This window comes from Centruroides sculpturatus, unplaced genomic scaffold, assembly GCF_000671375.1.
Source record: "Centruroides sculpturatus isolate CEXI.00-Female unplaced genomic scaffold, Cexi_2.0 scaffold720, whole genome shotgun sequence".
NCBI lineage: Eukaryota > Metazoa > Arthropoda > Arachnida > Scorpiones > Buthidae > Centruroides > Centruroides sculpturatus.
In genome coordinates, this window is record NW_019385122.1 from 194632 (window position 1) to 218630 (window position 23999).

General features: G+C 31.4%; 1 pseudogene; it reads left to right on the top strand.

The window, feature by feature from the left end:
* Positions 1-8373: 8373 nt before the first annotated feature.
* LOC111635066 lies at positions 8374-22562 on the top strand (annotated as a pseudogene).
* The last annotated feature ends 1437 nt before the right edge of the window (positions 22563-23999 follow it).

Consider the following 23999-nt stretch of genomic DNA (forward strand, 5'->3'; position numbering starts at 1 on the left):
CATTAACTTAGATGACACAGTACTGATATCTGATCGGCATACGATATAATGATATAATGGCATACGATGAGCTTAGTTTACGAGATTCCGGGTTATTATCTTCAAAAGTTAATTTAAAAATTGAAAAGAAAGAATGTTGTAAAAAATATCAAAATCTTTTTGAATAAATTTCTTTACTGTCTTAATTAAAATAAATTTAAAAAAATTAAAATTGTTAGGGATTAATAACTAAAAAACGTACATAAAAGCGTATTTTTTAAAGAAAATAATGTAATTAATGATCAAATATAAAATAACTTATAAAATTTTTCATATATGTGAGATGTTTTTGATGAAATTTATTCATTAAAGTAATAAAAAACTAATTAAAAAACTACAAGATTCTGTCATCAAATGATATAGATTATTGCTTCAGAATTCAAAAGGTGCATTAACATCGTATCGATCGCTTTGCTTTTAAAAAAGAATATGAAAATCTTAATTAAATTTATTTATATCGAGCTAATCCAATGAGAACAATGCGAATTGCTTGGGAATTTATGTTAAATATCTTTATTATAACGAGATAAAGCATCAAACTTCATAATGGTCTAGCTTATCATCTTGTAAAAAAAAGTATTTTTTAACTGCCATACATTTTATAGGATTAACATTATGAACTTTGAACTTAACTAATATAAAAGTTTATTTAACAAAACGTAATGAGATTTATCATCTTTATCTGATTTACTAACTTCAAACAAAACCAAGAATAATGTAAAAGACGGTGTTTTAATTTAAATCTAGTTATCATTATTATGGTCATCATCATCATTATTAATACTAACTTCTATTTCATTCAGAGAAATTAATATATTAAATCAAATGGCAAGAAATATAGTAGTATTTCAAAATAAGTGCGGATGGCCGTGCGGTTAAATGGAGGCTTGCCGTAGTGGGGACCAAGAATCGAATCCGGATAAAAATCTTAATCCCCAGGAATATTTCGGGAGTGGTCCCTCACCACCCATTGTTGGCCTGGCCGATCCATAATGGCCTTCCTGAAAAGACTCTTTTAATACCCACGGAACAAAAAAAGTTTTTAAAAAATAGGTTCAAATCTATCTAGGATATATGATACATAATTGTAGTAATAGAATGAATTGTTACAGATAATACATGTAAATTTCAAATATAGTTAAACACAATGTCACATGCCAGTTATTGTCATAAAAACTTTTATTTCTGGCCAATCCCCATAAATGATAGACGGTTAATGTCACTCTTCCTTTTAGCCCAAATCAATTAATATCAAGACATTTACATGCACGATGGTTTTAAATATGGGGCTACAATTGTAGACCTATAAATTCCCATTGGCATTTATCTGTCTGTCCTTCCTTAAGCTAGAGAATGGAGTTAGATAGATGAAAGTCGAGACCGAGACCGAGACCAGATATGAAAAGCTTAGGAACAGAAGACCCCGATTAACTATATCGAAACTTGTTAAAATCCAAGCTAGAATTGAAAAAGCTCACTCGTCATTAGCCACCTCAGATTGTTAGCGAATATATGCAGTTTTTTTTTTTACTCTATTTGATTTTATAATTACAGTACATATAATAAATTTTCTGCTTTAGAATGCCCTTAAGTGTTTGTTAATGTGCAAATGTAGGACATACATAGAAGGCCTACATGTAATGGTGCAGTTAAAGCCTTTTCATGAAATCTCAAGCTTTTCTATTGGACTCCTGTTAATATCAACTCCGTTTGACACTACAGTATATCCTGACAGTCTCGCAAATGTGATATTAAACAAGTTTGACTGCACAATAAGTTTCAAAAAGAATTAATTTTAATTTAATTTTATTGTATTCAGCTTGATGCGCACCAGTGGTCAAACGGATATAGAAGGTTCCCGGACACAATTCGAAATCCGACGCAGAAGTTAGTCTCGCAAAAAGAATAAACTTTCTTTCTGTCAAAAAGGAAAACAAAAAGATGAAATTAGAGGGAGAATTTGAAAGCGATCCAACGTCCAGCAGCGACAGAATGCAGCATTTGACATCACGTACCTGTTCGAATCTGAACTTTCTACAAGCACCGGAGCCATCGATCCTTTAGAGGACAATCAGCGAGGGACCAAGTGAATACATTCAACCCGACATTCGGACTTTTCTGGACTCTCTTCTCCGAACAGACCAATCAAAAAAGAAAAGACAACTCTAGCAAAATTTTCAAAGAATACTTTTATTTTATTAAACGGGATCAAAGCGTATATGGCAAGCCTGTCTCAGTGCCTAAATCACGCCCACACACGATTATCTTGACTCCTCGACCATTGGTACATTGGTACACTGGTCGCGGATTAGCGCCTCACCAACATGCCAGCAGTACGGAGTTTTCCTGGTTTTCTTCACGTGTCTAACACCTAAATATGGGCCAATTTCGCATAGAAAGTCCTCCTTGAAGACAAACTCTGTTGGCAGATCGCCCAAATATTGTGTTACTTTCTTCCATCAATCCAATCCATTCAGCTTTATCGAGAATCAATGATGACAAAATATAGTCATCAAAATGAATAGAAAAATGAATGTACAAATTTATTTTTTCCTATCTGTTCTATGCAGAAAAATTTTTGAAAATATTTGTTAAAATTCGATATTATTCTAAAGCAAATTACTAAAAATCCATAGATTATGTCAGAGGGTGTTAATAATAGCTATATTGCTTTGAAAATTCCAAAATAAACAATACTTCATTTATCTTTTGCTCTTTGTCCTATTAGAATCTCCATTGTGTTTAGGTCGCTGATCAACTTATTCCATTTCATGGATATTTTAATTGTAAACTGAAGGCCTTTTTAAAAATACTGTATCTTATCTTTAAAATAACTTTAACGTTAAGATAGATAATAATAAAAATCCACTAGAATCCAGTCACGCGATCTTTCATATCGAATTATGACGGAATGACACAATATAACAAATATGTTACCGTACTTAAAACAATAGAGGTTGCGGCGCAAGTTCAAATGTTACTTGTACACGGCTTACGTTTTAACTCCAAGAAAAAATCGTTGCGACGCACGTTCACAACATCACATGACTCAGTGAACGTCGTGTATTGACTCACAGGAAATTTGTTGAAAAAATAGCCGATACATTTAACATCGAGGGTTACCAGCAAAAATAAATAAACAAATTAAACTATTTTAAAGTATTTATAGGATGTTTAATAACACTAAATAATTGTTTTTAATTAGCGTTGTGTCTCCTACCGTACGATAGGATTACCTCATACCTTTGTGAAGGGAAGTAGTGGCTTATGTAAATTCGAAAGTAGCTCGGAAAATTAATTTTTAGAAAATTTACAAACGTATTACATGTTGATGGTAGAAGATGCCGTGGAAGAACAAACCTACCTTAAGATAAGCTATTATGAAGGCAAATATATGTAAATTCTATAGGCACTTCGCATCACTTGCTAAAAAATTGAATAATTAAATAATTTCTGGATTAAACATCGTCTGTTTCTTTACAGTATTATTCGTAAATGCTTAAATAATAATTATTTTAATAAAATAGGTCATAATTTTAACCCTAAACACAAAAAAAATGAAGAAGTTTAAGCCGATCATCTACTAGGCTTGCNATCGTCTGTTTCTTTACAGTATTATTCGTAAATGCTTAAATAATAATTATTTTAATAAAATAGGTCATAATTTTAACCCTAAACACAAAAAAAATGAAGAAGTTTAAGCCGATCATCTACTAGGCTTGCTACACGTAGCGACCGACATTATCGACCGTCTAGAATTGCGAGATGGCGGCGCTCGACCGTTCGCCGTTCACGTTTTTGGCTGAATACGACGGCCGCAACCTCTCTATATTCTTCATTTAGAATATCTTTGCTTTCACATCTGGTAAAGATTTTACATCACATATGATAATTCTAATAGTACTCTAGAAAATTTTCCAGGGTGGGCAAAGCTTGCAGACAAATAATTGCATCAATAACTTCTTATTTATTGATGATTACTTAATTTTGGGGGCTTCCACAAGAAGGTTATAGAATACTGTAGTGAATTAAAATGTCTCGTGGTCGAGGGTGTAAGGTTGCATATCTCAATCACTTATACTATTATAAGTTGTGGAATTTTTACTCGATTCTAAGGGGTAAGTGATCCGTTGTCTCCTCTGATAACGTCCATGACTGTAAGATAATATATTTATGAAAGACTATTCTCATGATCGAAAAGTCGTATGGATAAAAGTTTACCAAGTTAAATGTATGCACACAAATTTAATAAAATATACAGTATGTTGTCCAGGATGGCGGTTCTTTCACTAGAAAAGCCTAGATTCATGGCGCACTCATCTGGACTTCGTTGTTTTCCTTCTATTAGTACGTATTTTTTTTTTTTTATGGAGGCTGGATGGATGAGAAGACAATCCGTTGTTCTGGAAGCTTGGATTCGAATTATAGTCAAAAACTCCCAGAAATTTTACTTAAGTACTTGAGTAAGTGTGTGTGTCCGGATATATTGGACCACATCCTCACCACCATTGTCCACAACCATTGTCGTTGCGGACTTGGCCGAATCTGCTATTAAGATCGCCACTTTTTCACACTATATGACCCAGAGATTACGATTAAGCAATAAATAAATAAATACTTTGTTATTACATACACAAAATGCAATATTTTGCAATTATTTTTTGTTTCATACAACAATATCATACTACAATATAACATGTATAATGAACTTATAAAAGTAACTTTACGTTTTCCTCATTTAATTACAAATAAACATACTGTATGCAGTAAAGGAATGAAATTGTGTACCTGAAAAATGTATTTAAAAATTTAAAGTTATTCCTACAAATAAATATTTAAAAAATTAAATTTTTACGGAGATAAAATAATTTTCTACTTTAAATAAAGATATCGTTAGACACCTAAATTTAAAATATAAAAAGGCACACGATTTTAAAATTTATTTAATTAATAAAGATGTTTTAGTTTTTATATTCTTTATTCTTTGAAAAATAATTTGCACAAAAAAAAATCAGGTTATGAAGAGAAATAGATTTGGTTTGATGGTATAAGGCAACGAACACAAGAGCGATACATTCTGGGAGGACTTGGAAGGGAAACTGGTCCGTATTTAGGGATTAGACACCATAAAACTTAATGAAATAAGTTGTGACCACGAGTAACTGACCTCCTGAGGCAATTGATCATTCAAAAATTTTTAGTTGCGGTTTCAGTTGCTCGTCTTTTCTTCGAAAAACAAGATATTATAATGCTTGATTTGCTTTGAGTGATTAACGTTATAAATCCCATTCGTATTTTACGAATCTTAGCTAATTTTCAAATTTATTTGCAATGTTTCATTATTGACAGTATTCTCGTACATTCAGAAATCGGAATGGATCGTCCAATGATTTGGAATTTAATACTTGATTGCTTCTTCTTTCTTTTGTTCTTTAGGAGTAAGCACAAAATTGCTAGGTAGAACTTATCACACAGGAACACTATTTGATGAATAAAATAGACTTTATTTTGTACAACAAAACTGCATTTCTGACTATTTGTCCCGCTTCAGACATTACATTATTATTAAAACAGAAATGTTATTTAAAAGTGACTGCTAGAATAACAAAGTATTTAAAACAAAGGAGTTTTAAGCACTAAAAGGGATTAAACTATAAAACATGAAAGTTAAAACGCGCTAAAAAGTAGAAAAAACATAAAACATTAAAAATGAATCAATAAAAAACAATTTGATATAAAATTTATTTGCTGCCTTATGTCCTATATAAAAAGAAAATGATTTGGATTATGAGTTAGTTGTACAGGACTATTATGCACCGTATTAAATACAGTACTCAAATATTGATACATAAATAATAAAACAAATATACGAGCGCTAAGACGGCTTTTCTTTTTCACTAGACTTATCAATCGTCAAATTAATGCAATCGCCAAAAATAATTACTATTGAAAACTACTAAATGCTACCCTAATTGGGGTAATGAATATAATAATCTCACTGCATGAAATGACATTTTTGATTTACTTATTACATTTCATTTTTCAATTTTTATTAAAACATTAATTAACTGTTTATAAGTTTTATTAAAATACTGATTTAAGTGTTTTTAAGGATATTAATATAATTAATATAATGTAACTAATATGAATATTATTAGCGATAATTAAAAATTTAATCACCATTGGTATTAAACTTCTCTCTCTCCAAATAACAATTGTGTTGATATTTTAATGAGTGATATAATATCACGCTATAGGCCTTCTCTTGTCGCTCCTGTATTATTTATCCCACATGAGAAGTAACTCCAGGTTCAATTAGTCATAACTCGCTCATTATGGCCCATAGAATGAAAATGTTCGGATGACTGCATTATCAAACACTACCTTTGTGCAAAAACTCAAGGAGTAGTAACTCCTTGTCACCTGGAATTTCCAGAAATGCCGTTACGTTGCCACACTTCCTCGGCTTGCCCAATCTTCAGATTTGTCATCTGTCAAACAATTCTGGAACAAAATGTAGGATTGTAGAATTAATGGATAAGAAAAGCAATACAATACAAGGGCGATATGCGTAGGGGGAATGCCTTTCGAGAGGACTTCTATGGAAAACTGGCTACTATTAAGATGTTAGACATGTGAAGAAAACCAGAAAAACTTCACGTAGCCAGCCCATTGGTGAAGCGAAAACCCGCCACCAACAATCAATGTACAGTGGTTTTATTCACTCGATTGGATTGGTTGTATATGGCAACGCGACATGTGGCAATGCCTCCCAGGAGGACTTTCTATGAGAAACTGGCCCTTACTTAAGTATTAAACAAGTGAAGAAATTCCAGAAAACTCCTATGGCCAGCCCGCTGGTGAGGCGCGAACCCACGACTAACTTCCAGTGTTCAGTGGATTTATCCACTTGATCATTTACCAGTGTGAGTGGTCTGAAACTACAGTTGCAACATCTATAGGTAAATCTATCTTAGGATCTTAGGATAGCATATGGTGAAAAAAGGCCTATTGTATGTTTGACCCAGACCCATAAGGCTGGGTGATGAGAAATGAAACACTCTCCACATAGTAGTTGGTTGAGGGTTCGCGCTTCATCAATGAGCTGGCCAAGTAAAGTTTTCTGGTTTTCTTCACGTGTTTAACACCTTAATTAGTCGAGTTTCTTGTACAAGCTCCACTCGAGAGGCATTCCTCTACGCAGATCGCTCTTGTATTGTATTGCCTTTCTTACCCATTAATCCTACAGTCCTACATTTGGTTCCAGAATGCTCGACAGATCACAAATCTGAAGACAGGGAAGGCCGGGGAAGAATGATAACGTAACAGAGACATTTCTGGAAATTCCAGCTGACAAGGAGTTAGTACTCCTTGAATTTTGACACAAAGGTAGTATTTGATAATGCAGTCATCCGAACATTTTCATTTTATGGGCCATAATGAGCGAATTATAACTAATTGAATGTGGAACTACTACTCATATGGGACGAAAAATACAGTAGCTCGGTCACGTAGGCTGAGAAAACAGGAGCGAAAGAAGGTCAGTGGCGTGTTTGTTATCCACGACGTGATATTGTATCACTCGTTAAAATATCAACGCAATTGTTATTTGGAGAGAAAGAAGCTTAATATCAACCGTGGTTATATTGTTAATTATCGCTAATACGTTGTAGCTGCTTCGGCCAACAGGCCGGCATTTACAACGTACTAAAAGTTACTTTAAGTCGTATCGTTGTGTTAGAAATTCTTTCGTTGCTATGATAGTCATTACGCTTATACTAATAAAGTTCCATTAAATTCCTTCTCCTCCTTCTCGGTTTGTAACTCTTTTGTCTGTTTTCATCCTTAATACCATTAGAGATTCGAGTTATTTCCGAAATGAAATACAAAAACATCAATTATATAAAAATTATATTTAAATTTGTATCTTATTTCTAATTAATTAATTAACAAGGTTTTCTAAACCCTTGTAGGAATTAAAAGGGCCTTTTTAGAAGGCCTATTACAGGTTCGGCTAGGCCCACAATGGAGCTGCTGGGTGCTGAGGAACGGGGCCTGACATATACGGACGATGCATTCCGAAAAATTCTTAGGTTTTCCGACCCGATTTCGGGTCCTCAAACCGGTAGGCTGCTACCTTAACGGTTCAGCCATCCGACCGTCTTAATTAATAGAACATTCAATTTCCGAAACATTCATGAAGCTAAGAGTTATATTAATACTGTATAAATAAATATTAATATAACGGTCTCATTTATAATGTTTATAATTTAAATAATATTACTATAAATAACTTAAATTTTAATTTCATTTCTAACAAATATTTTAAAATAATCGCCAAAAACCAGAAAATTCGACGCCATCCGACAATGGATATGGCGTCTCGGAGCATGCGCATCAACTACAATTCGGATAAAATGGCGACTGGAAAGATTGTGCGCATTTTAGCAACACTTGGATCTTTTATTATATAATCCAATTCAATCGCAAGTAAAGTCGGCCATAAATATATTATTTGCTCTTAGAAATGGTTTTATCAATACTTTACCATATATTTTTTGAATTATTAATTCAATACGTTATCTTCTTACCCGTTGATTATTGGACAAAAGATGCATTGAGGAATGCCAGGTAAATTATTTGAAATAATAAAAATGATAAAATTATTTTATTCTAGCATTTATAAAATAATAATAATTGATTTTAATACTTAAATAATACGCATACGGCTCGATTGGCTTAAATGCATTTGCAAATGATAATTTGAAAGTACTGAATGAGTTCTCTACGACTCCCACATCAATTAGTTTACGAAATCGCCTTTTATTGGTTCGTTTCTGTCACATGATGCATCCACATTCGTTTATTGGTTTAAACTGTTCATCATTTATACAATGGATGAAAGAACTCTCATGATTCATCCATGCTCTAGCATCAGTTGTTTTTAAAATAAAGTATAAAATTTGTATTAAAAAAATATGAATTTTAATAGTTTCTTTTTTTTTCTACCTTATAAATTAAACTAATTAGAGGTTTATTAACAATTTTTAAGTTTGATCAATACTTTCTCATTAAAAATTTAAATTTGTTACATGTCTTTGTTCAATATAATAATGATTAATTTTAATTGATAAGTGTTGAAGCAATATTAACAATATGTTAATTTAATGTTATCGTGTGTAATAAGATGACACGAGTAATTTATCAGTGTTTCTAGAATGGCATATTCTAATTTATTTGCCATTATATCAGTGGTTTCCAATTAGTTTTTTCTGCATACCACTTCAAGAACGAGCTCAAACTCGTGTACCCCTTATAGCAGAAATTCATATTAATCCATACTAATATTATAAATTCGAAGGTAATTCTGTCTGTCTGTTACCTTTTCACGTCTAAACCGCTGAACAGGTTTTAATAAAATTTGGCACAGAGATAGCTTACATGTTGGAGATGGACATAGCCTACATTTTACTGCAAGAAAATATCTTACTCTCACAAGAAAATTCGATATAATGCAGGCGAAGCTATGGGTAGACAGCAAGTGATAAATAGAATAAGTTTTTTTTACATTTATTACCTTTAAAATACTATTCTAATAATAATGAAAATAAAATATGGTTATTTAATTTTAATGTGACAAATGTGCACGATTTTCTTTGCACAACTTTGTAAAATCTGGTTGCTTTTTGGTCAGCTTCAGTCTCAAGTCATCTTCGAGTTGAAGTTGGTGACAATATTTAGTTTTCATGTTTGTTGTGGCCGAAAATCCGCTCTCGTAGAGGTATGTTGTGCAAAATGGTAGTAAATATTTTATAGCCGCTTCGCTGACATGATAATAATGATAATTGTACAATTAAAAAAAAAATTTGTTTCTTGCATAAGAACTTTATTTAGGTATTGTCACAAATGCATTTTTTTGATGAAATTTCGAGAATATTTTTAGTTATAAATAAACGAATTTGTGCATATGACATCATGTTGTAAATTGCCGAATTTTTGATGGTCCACCCATTATTTTTTTGATTGCTTCATCTCATGCATTTAAATTTTAAATCGGCCAAGTTTAGATTGCCGTGCATATCCCTTCATGCAATTTCACGTACATCCAGGGGTACGCGTACCACTAATTGGGAACCATTGCATTATATCAAAATACTTAATTTGTTATTACTATTCTGTTATAATATATTAGGAGGAAAGAGAGTCAATAATATGGATTGTCTGTTATATCTGAAGATATGATCAACTATAAAAATGAACTTTGTAAGAAATAAGATGAGAAAGAAAGCTTATATTATGATAAATGTTAGGAAAACAAACATCATATTTCTAAACAGAAAGAATACAAACAAAAGTTGTCCAACAAGCTGACTAGAAGACATTTCTCAACCTAATGATTGCAGTCTGATATTCTCAAATTCTGTTTTCATTCTGACATGACTTAGTAAAGCAGATTTAGTTTGTTGTTTCCAAAATTTCTTGTATATGGTCTGTGAAATTGAAGAATCAACACTATTAATAAACTTGCCAATCTATAAAAGTGATATAAGTTGACAACAAGTGCAAACAGTAAATATTTTTTTCACTTCATGATTTTGTTAAATTTTAGTGGGTAATCTGTCCCTTTTACTAAATATGAATGATGGTGACTTCATTAGTACAGAAATCTCCTGCTAATGCATACCTTGTTAGTGCAGATTCCCCATTAGTGGAGTTTGAACAAATCCAGGTGACAAAGAACTGATTCTGCCTTATGTGATTGAGATACCTCCTGTTAATGTGAAATCCCTGGTAACTCATAGTGCAAAAGAAAAGAATAAAAACACCATCCAAAATCTTCAGCTCTTTAACTTTCTGTAACAATAGTTTGGTGCCAAGCCTTTTAATGCCTGTATTGTCATTTTGATAGTTTAAAAAAAAGTTTATTTTAATTCTATTGCAAAAAAAAATTGCTAAAATCACTTCACTCTGCTTTTTGAAGCTTATCTTTATTGGATGTATAGAAAAGATTCAAACTTTATCCTGGAGAAAGAAGTGGACCATCATGGATTGCATAAGGAGCATTGCAAGTGGCTTGGGATTCAATAGCACCCCAAGTGATAATGAAGTGCTTTATAAAATGTGGCCTCATCAAAGTGGAAGAAAAAAGTAATACTGAAGAGAAAATGAGTGTTGAACATATTGAAGAAACATTCCAAGAATGGGAAGAACTCTACTCTAGCAAACACACCATCAAACAATTCTCCAATTATGTTTGTATAGATGACTCTGATGTGACAAGTGATGAATGAAGTGATGATACTTCTGTGGAGGATGGAGCTAGTGGAACTTGTGATGAACTTGGGGAAGAAGATTCCTCTTCTATGAATTTGTAGCTAGAACTATTTTAAGATGATCAATACAAAACCTTCCTCACTTATTTCTAGCCATTTATACATGAGTACGAATGTTTTCGGCCTTCTTAATAGGCCTTCTTCAGGTACACTGTGGTCTGTTAGAGCGTCGCGTTGGTTTGTAGAAGTTTAAACAGTGTCAATGTTTACATAGGTATCGTCTTACTAGTGACGTCATCGTTGATAGGTACAGACAATACCGAGGGCAAAAAATTCTTTCTTTTAGTAAAAAAGGGAGGTGTGCAGATAGTTCATGATGGGATAATCGCTAAAGTTGGGGAATAAAATTGTAAAATAAGCGCGCTACGTAAAGAAGATGCACTATCACAATAGGGGTTGACGTGATAGTTGACACCGTAACTAGCTAACGATATAGTAAGAAAAGGCGTGCGAACGACCATAGATGGGAAAGGTGCTACATTTGGAAAGCAGAATTGGAAAATAAACACGACAAGTAAAATAGCACTAACGGTTGCATGTGGTGAGGGTGGGTTGGTCTATTTAGTTTAAGGGGTTGTCGAAGAGTGATTGTTATGCGGAGGTCTGCATCTCTGCTGTTGATACAACCATCTTTGAGGGATTGCTTAAATATTTCAATTGTTTCAACTGTTCTAAGCTTGATGCGGTAGTTCATAGGAATAATAATCTATGTAAACATTGACACTATTTAAACTTCTACTAACTGATGCAACTCTCTAACAGACCACAGTGTACCTGAAGAAGGCCGAAAACGTTTATACTTATGTATAAATGGCTAGAAATAAGTGAGGAAAGTTTTGTATTGATCATCGAAGAAGATTCCAATGAAGGAGAAAAGGAAGAAGAAATGGTGGGTTTCCCTTCACACTCCTAAGTCATGGCAGCATTTGTGATGCTTAGTGCCATTTTTTCATGGATTTATAATCTTGCTAATTCTTTTGATTGGGCTCTTTAATTTGAAAAGATTGTAGACCTTTAAATTCCCACTGTCTTTCATCTGTCTGTCTTTCCTTAATCTTCAGAACAGAATTAGATAGATGAAAGATAAGACCAGATATGGAAACCTTAGGTGCAAGAGGCCCTGATTGTTAATCAGGGCCTCTTGTATAAACTTCCAATGCAAACCATAAGTCATGTTATTTCAATTCAAAAATTTCCCCTGAAAGGTGTTAGATGATTGGCATAACTTTATTGTTAAAGGAAAAGTATGATGTACAGGGGCAAGACACTTCAGTACTAATTTGAAAGGAAAAGCATATATTTTAAATTAAATAAATTAAAAAATTTCCCCTGAAAGGTGTTAGATGATTGGCATAACTTTATTGTTAAAGGAAAAGTATGATGTACAGGGGAATGACACTTCAGTACTAATTTGAAAGGAAAAGCATATATTTTAAATTAAATAAATTAAAAATATGATTAAAAATTGCAGCCCTGCATTTTGATGATGTCACAGTAAATAATTGCTCATTTTATTTGTAATTATGTAAGTGGTAGCTATAATTGTGGGAAGGAACAGACTACCATTGATAATTTCTTTACAAAACTGTAGGCCCAACAGAACCAGAATACTATAATGTGCAGTTTTGATTGTTGGCTTGGACTATGATCAGATTAATTAATTCTCAGATATTCAAACAAAAAGCCAATGAGCAAAAATGCCCTTAAGTTTTGTTATTTTTAATAATTTAATATGAATATATTTTAATTTCATGTTTCAGATCTACAATGAAAAGGAAAGAAGTTTTAAATGCGATACCCCTTTAATGCAAACTCAGATTTTCTTGTCCCCTTCCAGTTTGCAGTAACAGGGAATTCCTATAATTAGCAAATCAGTCTAGAATAGGGATTCTCAAATGTAGCTACAGTACTAAAAAAATTTTGTTATCAGGTCAATTCTTCATAATTCTCCAATTTGTGGAGATTATTTTATAACTTTCCCTCACTATCTGCTATTTTGGACAGTTTTCAACAATAGTTCATCTAGGATAATAAAATCCTAACACAAATAAATGTGAACACTTGCATTAGATCTTTATAATGTTTTTTTTTATGGGTCATCCATTAGCCATTTTCCATAGCTGTATGTGTAGCCAAAGGAAAATATTTTCTGAGAACTCTGGTCTAGACTAATGATGTGAAATTAATTTAGAACGAAACAAAAAATATTTATTGGAAAGGAAGGGATATTTTGATTAGAATTATTCTACTCTAAGTGCGTTACTATCTGAATACATTGCTAAATATGTAGAAATTAGTGTTGCAACGAATAATATATTCGGCCAAACTATTCTGCTTGATTAATGCACGTATGAAAATTGGCGCCCAAACCATATTATGGCAAGGACCCTGCTCTCTATTTGCCCGCTATCACTACGCTTCGCCAATCACGTTAATTCTTGACAGTTGTAGCGGACATACAAGAGCGTCATGGCATTATGTGATAAATGATAAATGATGATATCAAATGTGGATAACAATGAAATGACCTACATGTGTAAATAACAGGAAAAGAACAGAGAAGGACCGCAAAGTGAAAATGTGAAAATAAATATGAAATTGAGTTGATAACATAATCGAACAAGTCGAGGCAGCTTATAGGCATGAAATTTGCAGCCGTCAATAGACTTTGGAAAGCTAAATGATTGTAATGAAAGTCACTTAGCATGCACGGGCGAAAGCTTGAGGCCATTTGGGCTACCATGCTGTCTTGAATCTGTGAAATCATAACTGTGACTTATACTGATGTCCTATCTGTCTGTTTTCTTTGTTATCACCAGGCTATGAGTCACGTAATTGTAAAATGGGAAATCTACGACGGAAAAGTGACGAATCGAAAGTATTGTGAACGCGTATTATGATGTATGCATAGGCATATGTGGACTAGAGCGATAGAGGGAAGAGCAAAGACGAGAACTTAAAAAGGAGGATAGGTAGGGTCAGATCCTCAGATGGCGACGATTTTCGAATGAATAGGTGTGTACATGTGCTGATCTTTGTAATTATAAATTGTGAATACATGTGACTAATATTATTTTCTTTTTTATTTTGTGCATGTTATAAGTTATAAATAAATATAAACAAACAGCACTAACCCAATAGCATTAAATCTAAGTACCAAATGATTAATTTGCTGTGTTTTTGTTATTTTTTACTCCTGTTTTTAGGTATTCGGTATTCGGCCGAATAGTGATTAAATATTCGGTATTTGGCCGAATAGCAAAAAATAGGCCGAATACTGAATAGTAACCGAATATTCGTTACATCACTAGTAGAAATTGATGAAACTAATTATTTCAACATAGAAGCAGGTCACTTACATGTTATTACTAGGGCTTTCCCATTTCCTGAAATTTTTTCATTCTAGGGAAATTAGGAATCTGTATATTGGTTCCTAGGAATAAACACATTTCTGATTGTTTATTAGTGTATAGACCATAAAAACTCTTGCTATAATATATTTTCATTTGCAAGTTGTGCAAATATATAATTTGGAAAATTATGCAGTAATATTAACTCTTTTTTTTTTTATTAAATAACAGAATTATATATTCGCTTTTTATAAATTTAAAAAATAAAAATTTAATAATGTATGCCTAATCTTTGAGCTCTATTAAACTGATTTCTAATAGTGTTTAAATTAAAACTTTATAAAATGAAGTTAAATGCAAAAGTCCAATTGCAGAGCATCCTGTACTCTTAGGGACAACATTTCCTATTTTCTAAATTTTTCCATTTTATTTCTTTATAAAAGTTTAAAATATTTAGTGCATTTGTTGGGTACTTCCATCTTCAACATTATAAAAAAAAAAAATAACAACCATAAAGCAATTTAATTTTAGTATATAAAAATTTTCAAAATTGCTCTTTAACTTTACAACTTTCAAGTGTTGTGACCCAACCATATTTAGAGTTGTTTGATGTAATTTAATTACAGTAAAATCTTGATTTATTAGACTAATTCAGGCAATGGCAATTAAATCCAAAAATCCATTGCATAATAAAGTAAGTTTTCTGAATGTACGTATTAAAAAATTGACAAATGAGTTAGTTTATCTGTTTTTGTGTATGTAGATATGTTTGTGTAATTAAAATTAAGTATGTACAAGAAGTTTAATTTTGCACAAACATTTTCTATGTGTTATTGCTTATATATTCACTGCAATTCCAAGATTGTAATAAAGGAACTGAAGTAAATAAACAAACATTTTTTTTGGAAAATACACTTTAATTGTATTTAACTAAAGAAATAAATAAATGTTATTAAAAAGAAGAAAAAAATTAAATTTGACAGAAACAAAAAATTTTCCTATTTATTCATATTAGGATGATACATCAAGATAGTCCTGTTGTGAAGCAGTGACTCTAGGATTTGAAAACAAAAAATAACCTGTTAATTAGATTACATATAAAAAGCATTTTAAAATTAACAGTTTGTTAATTTTCACACATGACAAGGAATAATTGTCCTAAATCAAAGTCTCTTAAATCGAGGTTTTACTGTATTTATAATTTATTTATTTTATTTCATCTTAATTATATATGATGGCATTTAAAGTAAACAGGATTCCCAAGAATTTCTCATTTCTGGGGAAATATTTTTGTTAATTTTAAGTTTGCTTTTCCTGAAAATACAGGAGCCAAATCCTACACACAACCTCTTAATTAATTTGGCTTTATTTTTTTATTTTATTTTTTTGTAAGAAAATGTTGGAATAAAATTGGAAATATAGTTTATATATAATATGTGTATACAATAAAATCTGTTATATATTTTTGAAGGAATCATCATAACAAAAAATATATTACTAGGAACTGCTTTATTTACACACAAGCCAGACCAAATAGTAAATTCACATTTAAGAGATAGCTATATTATTCATGCACATATACAAATTGACTGGATTTTAAACATCTTTGAATACAATATTAACTATAATTGTAATTTGAGAAAAATTATAATATTGGAAAAGTAAATACAGTACAGTAAATAAAAATGTTTAATTTTCATTTATTCAAAGTACAGTAGAGCGTCGTTTATCCGAAAGTCGGTTATCCGAAAGAATTCCAGTCGGCAAATTTCAATTTTCGCTACTGCTGTGGCGCTGCAATCTTTGGCTATATCTTGGGCTACTCCAATATTTTTTTTTATTTGTGTGTNAAAAAAAATTGTAGTAGAATGAAAATAAAAACTTTATTTATTATATATAATATTTTGATGTACTAGGAGCTAACAAAATTTTTTTGGGTGGATCTTTTTTGAATTTCTGAATTAGTAATATTTGACGAAGAAGATAAATTATCAATTACTTAAATATAAAATTTATGATTCAAATCTAAAAGACATACAAGAAAAGCAGCATACAAACTTAATTGGAGAAAGTAATATAAACGATTGCAATTGTACTACTAGAATTTTACAGAAATGACCTGTTTCTGAAATTTCTGAATGTTCTCTGTATTTTTCTTTTTTTTTTTCAATTAGCTTCTCTTTTTTCATAAGCATCTAATTGAAAGAAAACTTCCTTTTAACTCTACAGCAGTTACTTTTGTAACAAATATCAACATATATTCTGGATGATCATTTTTCCTTTGTAAGGTTAAAAATTCCTTATCTTCTTGGATTTGTATTTCCGGCATTAGCATCAGCCACATCAAATAAATCTTTTTTAATCTTTCTCTAAAAATTTTTCTAGTTTACATAATACTATATACCATTTTATTACATTTTTATGCAATCTGAACAATATTTTCTTCAAAATATTAAAAATTAATATATTGTTGCAGAAAAAAATGGCAACCAGTCGTTAGGAACACAAAGAGATATTTATTCACTCAGAGAACGTACAACTACTGCAGCTTGCAGTACGAGAACAAGAACTGCCCTCAACCTGAGAGCTCGCGGTTATATGCTATGGAGACATGGCAGAAATATGTAAATGCTAACAAATTACCATGTGTTCTCAGACTGGGAGAACGTACACACAAAAAAATACCCGCATCAACGAGGTTTGAACCGGATACCTTTGCTCGATAGGTGAAGATGCTGACCCCTGCACTGTGAACAACACGGTGGGAAGAGCGAGCTGCGGCAATACTACAAGTGATACACTACCATGTAAATTTAATTTACTTGATGCATATTACAAAAACACATAAAATATTGTGGGAAGGTAGTTTACTATCCATAATTTGAGCATCCATAATATCCAAGCATAATTTGAGATTTTGTAGAAACTACTAAAATATGTTTTTGCAACATTTTGTTTTAAAACACAAATCAAGTGAATAAATTGAACTAAGTCAATAGCACACACCAAAGCAATGATTTATATTTGTACAATTGCTGAATAATTTAAACCATGTTCTTTCCTGTTAAAACAGACAGTCTGAAAGGTTGAGAATTTTAAGGTAAAGAAAAGTAAAATATTGTCATTTGAAAACTTTGCATAAAATTTAAACTTTAAAGTTTGTAAATAAGGATTAACTTCATATGGAGGGGTCTTATGAGTCTACATAAACTACATCATTCAGATTTCAACACTACACCTTGCAGTGTACTCATTGATAGTTGTAATTTTAAACTCTGCTTTATTTTTGTTTTATAGATTTTAAAAGTTCATTAATTTTATACATTTTTAATTTCTCAACAAATGGAAATAGATATCTGCAGTATCAAATTTGCTAAATAGCTACTATCATTGGATTAAATTTTTGTCCTAATTTTGTTGAAATCTTTGTCAAGGAATTTTTGATAATTATCAGTATATAGTATTTAATATTTGGATAAATAATAATTTACAGCTTACTAGCTTTACAGGATATATTACTAGTTTGCATATCATTAGCATATACTATTTTAATGCCTGATATGCTACCAGTTGTGCAATAGTTGATATTCAGCATGCTTAAAGCCTGTAACTCTAAAAGAAAAAATGTGTGCATTCAACCAGAAGACGACAAAAGTTCATCTATGCAATATTGCTCATCACTGGTTTAAAGTGTTTTAGCAAATTTTTTCTGAATATTATTGTATTGAAATTATATTATTGGCCATTCAAGAAATCTTTGCACTTTCAACTGTATGAATATTCTAAATTATTGGCAAATATTAGATCAGATCAACAGAGTTTGGGATGGATGCTGAAAGATCAGTTTCATGGTTTGGCTAATAAGTGCATAATCAAATAGCCAATTATTTATGCTTTTATCAACACTTTATATTAGGTAATCAAAATTGTTAGCTGACCATTCTTGTTTCTCATAATGTGTAGCATGCTTAAATCTTGAGGGATAACATTCAAAATGCCTTGCTGACATCACTAAATCTATTCCTTGCAAATAAACTTTTCATTTCATCACTCCTATATGATCAAATAGTCAAAAGTGATATTTGAATTTGTTAACCAAATATTATGAATTTTTTTCAATATTTAGTTAATTTAGTATCATTCATAGGTCAATTAAATTGTCATTGCAAGTTTTTCTTCTAGAACAAAATGACAAAATGTTTTTTTTATCTATTCTGTTTAATAAATTGAGAGATGAATGAAATAATTTAATCATTTAGTTTGTTACAGAATAATATTTTAGACATTTTAAAATAAACATAATTTTTGAATTAATCATGTTTAATTCAAACTAGTGAAAAATCCTTGAAATTTGCAAAATATAGTAAGGCTTTGGTTAAAATAAACACACAAAGAATTAATTAAATAAAATGCATTTATAGTAGCTTGATCATAGAATCTTCATTATTTTCTTTTTTTTAATTGTTTTGGTTAAAGAATTAACCAAAAGAAATGTTACCTATTTATAGACTTGCTCAAAAGAAAAATATTTATATTACGTGTTTTAAGTTTTAATGTGATGATTTCTGATATTCTGATATCTGCTTTTGGGACAGCTGATGAAAATGTTTAAAAGTTAGCATTTTACTTTTAGAGAAACATATCAATAGAAGAAATTGTTCTTGAAGCAATTTTATATTTATAAAATAATGATAAATATATAAAATAGAGAAAATTATACTCATCTATAGATTAAAACTCTAAAGATAAAAATAGATTGTATCATCCACTTAGTGAAATTACATCACATCTATTATTACATTATCATTCTTGCATACCGAAGTGTATTGTTCTAAATTAATGTAGAAAACAGTTATTAAAATTGCATAATCTTAGGTTTTGATCAACAATAGTGTGACATTTTTTATCCCAATAATATGTGTGTAAATTACCATTTAGAAAAGTATTGATTTACAAGACTTTTTCTATGCAATTATTAAGTATATATTTTATAGAAATTCACATAAGAAAATTTCTCATGAGAGGAAACATACATTATCTTCCTGTTTTATTATTTTAATATTTTCCATTTATCATATTTAGATATTTAGTATTTATTTATGCAATATTTCTTTTTCTTGTAGGAGTCCAGACGAATGTCAACACATCTGGACATCTGAAGTTGAATTACTTTTGGTGGCAAGCATCATTATTTGGATTTGGAGGAGAAGCTGCCCCATAATTTTAATCATGCTTGCTTATGTTACATTTGTATTTAGCCATGGTTTAACATTACAGTCTGGCCTGTTGGAGACTGTGAAATATTTGAAGTACTTGATTGTGCAGACAATGTACATTATGTGGAATGTTATTTATAAATTGTGGTTCATGTTAAGTATTGCTCTTGGAAATATGATACAGTCAATATTTCTTAAGATATTTGGAGATAACATAAGAAACCGAGAAGCAACTCTGGAGGTTATATTGACAACGATTGGCAAACTAATTGAATTTTTGTTTACTAAAATGATAGAATGTATCATGTATCTTTATAACATGTTTTGTACAACAGTGTCATTTTGGAAAGATGTCATGCGAAACAAACCATGGGAAGTATATTCAAATCCAGCAGCAGATCGTATTCCTTCAATGCCAGCGTATTTCACAAATACATTTCCAAATAGAGAACAGTTGTTGTGTCATCCTGATTGTGAATTATCACAAAGAAGCAGTTCTTATTTAATTTCATCATCTAACAGTTTAGACCATTCTCAGCATGAAGTTTCCAAATCGAAGACTTATTCTACATCAAGTTATAAATCATCAGACATATTGAAATCATATGTTCTTCTATTTTTCACAAAGGCATTGTACATCTCTGTGGATTTGTGGAAATATGTATATAATTTATTTGTACCAAAGACTCATTCTAATGAGCATTTACCACCTGGTCTAAAAAACATGGGACAGAATTCATGTTATTTTAATGCAGTGCTTCAGTGTTTTGTGAGGACACCTGGTATAGTGGGATCATTAGAAACTTGCTTAGCTGCAGAAGCACTTGTCAGGTTACATATATCTGAAGTTGAAGCTCAATTTCTTCATGCATTCAGAGAATTAATTTTACAGCTTTCCACTTGGACTGTGAGTGATAAAGTGATAGAAGAGTTTAGGTTCTATTGTAATCATTTGGAACCTAATCTTGTCTCCTACATGCAACCTAACCCAGCCCAACAGGATGCTGCAGAATTCATCATGTGGTTGCTTAATAAATTACATGAATGCTTTAATACAAGACGAGATAAAAACTACACCAGTGCCAGAATTCAATTAAAAAGGTTTCCCATCTTATTAGAATTTGGTTGTGGATATTCTGTTTGGAAATCTCATGACTTAAAAAATTTTTCTCTAACCCATTTATCAGACAATACTGTAAAAAGACTTTTACAACTTGCTGATGAAGAATGGGAAGGATATGAACAACATAATGCATCACCAGTCAGTTCTATGTTTACTAGCCAAACTGTCGAAGTCCATCAGTGTCTTGGATGTCATCAACTTTCTGCTCAGACTCAAATTTTTACTATGCTTCCATTAGTGTTTTCATCTGATTGTGAAGAAACAACAATTCCAGATTTGGTTAAAAAATTCTTTTCAATCGAAGATATGGACGTGAATGGAAGTATGCAGTGCACATGTGGAATGCCATATAATAGAATAAATAGTTTTACACCAATTCGGAATACCAAGTTGTCATTTTATAGTCCTGCTAAAATTGATGGTGAAAGAATTATTCCAAATGTTCCCTATCCAAGTCACCAGCCCACAAAAACTTCTACTCCTATCTCTTTTACAGATATTCCTCCAAAAACCAGCACAAATACAAATTCAAGTACTTTGTATCAACTGCTTTCACCAATCAGTAGTGTTGTGCAGAGTCCAATACCTCCCAATGATGAATATTGCTCTCCTTTCAGACATGATATGTCACAGAAAACTCAAAGCAAGAAGTGGATAAAACAGACATTTTTGTGTAAGGCACCAAAGTGTTTAGTAATGCATCTTTTAAGGTTTCAGTTTGATTCAAACAAAAAACTTACATTAAAAACTCATCAGTCTGTAGATATACCCATATCAAATTTTGAAGTTCCAATATTGAAATCTGCATCAAGAAATGGAGCCAATAAAAGTATGCAGACTTCAGTAAGTACAGTTCAGTATGAATTGTATGGTGATTCTTCATCTGGGCCATCAGACATCATCATCGGGACATTATGTTGCATATTCTTGCGACAGGGACAGAAATAAACAGACTGTCTGGTACAAATTCAATGATGAAATTGTCACGAGGATAAATCCTTCAATTGAATTCAACACACCTTACATAAAACAGAATTATTTTATTTTACAGGCAAAAAGAATGCTGACATTGATATTTTAAATGAAATTATAGTATATTTTGATATTAAACAGTGTTGTTGGCATACTTAAATTAGTTTCAACTTACAGAATTACTTACGTCATATTTTATTAAGTTGTTAAATGGCAGCAAAGTAAGCTTCTTCACAAATGAATCCATATTTTGATTGTAAAAATAAACGACATTCATCAAATTGTTATCATTGTAAATAAAGAGCACAAATCCTATTTTTTACAATTATTGTGTAAATTATAAGCATCATCTTCAACATGTACAGAGTGCTAAATAAGCACACACATTATCTTGATGTAAGTTTTTATTATGTCAATATTTCTCGATGTACATAAATTTTATACTCGAGTTTTTTGTTACTTCGATGTATTAAAAGATGTGCACAGTTTCTATTAAATTGCATTTTGTCTATTATTTATCTCAAGGAAGAACCTAAACATAATACACACAAAGATCTGATGATAAATATTACTTTAGTTGTTAGACTTAAAAACAAAAAATAAAATGAATGTGCTAACGTTATACAGGATATCCATGGATTATCTTTATTGCTTTAGACATCAATGCAAAAATCCCAATGAAATATTTTTGTGATTTTTTTTTTTTTTCAAATGAAACAAATTCTTGGTTATGCAGATGTCTCTATCTTCACTTACAGATGTATGTATGCATGTGATTATCACATTGACACAGGAATGTTTTAGCAAACATGGATTAGAAATTATCATCATGATGTGCTCTATATCAGGGTGGCCAACTTTTGTGTACGTAAGATCTATTTTTATCTTAAAAATGTGTCGCGATCGACTTGATGTCGTAGGGATAGTCTAAGTGGTGAGGGGATGGTGTGAAATACATACTATGTTTAGATAGGTAAGAAAAGCCACAATTTAATTTAAAACCTGAAGAAACGGTACTTACATTGTAAACAGAAGAAAAATTGAAACTCAACGTTGTCACTTTCGGGGACCTTCACTTCACCCTTCCTCTTTCTACCGTGTCCCGACCACACTCTCTGTCGCTCTTCCCACTTTTTTTGTTTTACGATCCTTTGTCTACATTTCTTATTCCCCTTTTACAACTATATGCAAATGAATAGCACATGGACCGACAAAACCGCATCTGAGGGAGGACGCGGTGGTGCAATAGCACTACATTTGCGTTTGCGCGTTACGTTCGGTTACAAGTGTAACACATTAATTCAAGACATCGCGAGCGATCGACCAAAATTGGCTTCGTGATCGACCGGTCGATCGCGATCGACTTGTTGGCCATCCCTGCTCTATATGATTGAAGGGTATGCTTGCAAGTTCTATTAACTTGTAAATGATGCTCTGAGAACTTGTTTTGTGTGTAAAAGAGCTGCATGAAAATATTTAATTCCTGATTTTTTACTCCATGTCAAGTTGCAAAGATGAATAAATGGTGTATGACAACTTATGCATTCAGTGGTGTTATCCTAATATTAATTATTCAATATTTATTTACTCATTAAATACTGTTTCTACAGTATGTAATTTATAAGACCATGTTTATACCTAAAAAAATTGATTAACTAATTGAATAATGTGAACTTTATTCATTAAAATTAATGAAAATTATTGCAAAGATAAATTATAAAACATGATCATGAAAGTTAGTTATGAAACCATACATTTTATTCATAGATCAACAAAATAATATAGAAGTAATTTATGTACTCAAAGGAGTAAATAGAATATTGTGTGTATGAATTAGTTTTCAAGAAGATAATACCAACTCGTTTCTAACTGAAAACAGTGATTTTGTATTAGGAAGGAGAGTACCGTATCACTTAAGTTGAATGGCCAGCTTTAAAGTTCTGATCTGAATCCTCTGGAGACCAGT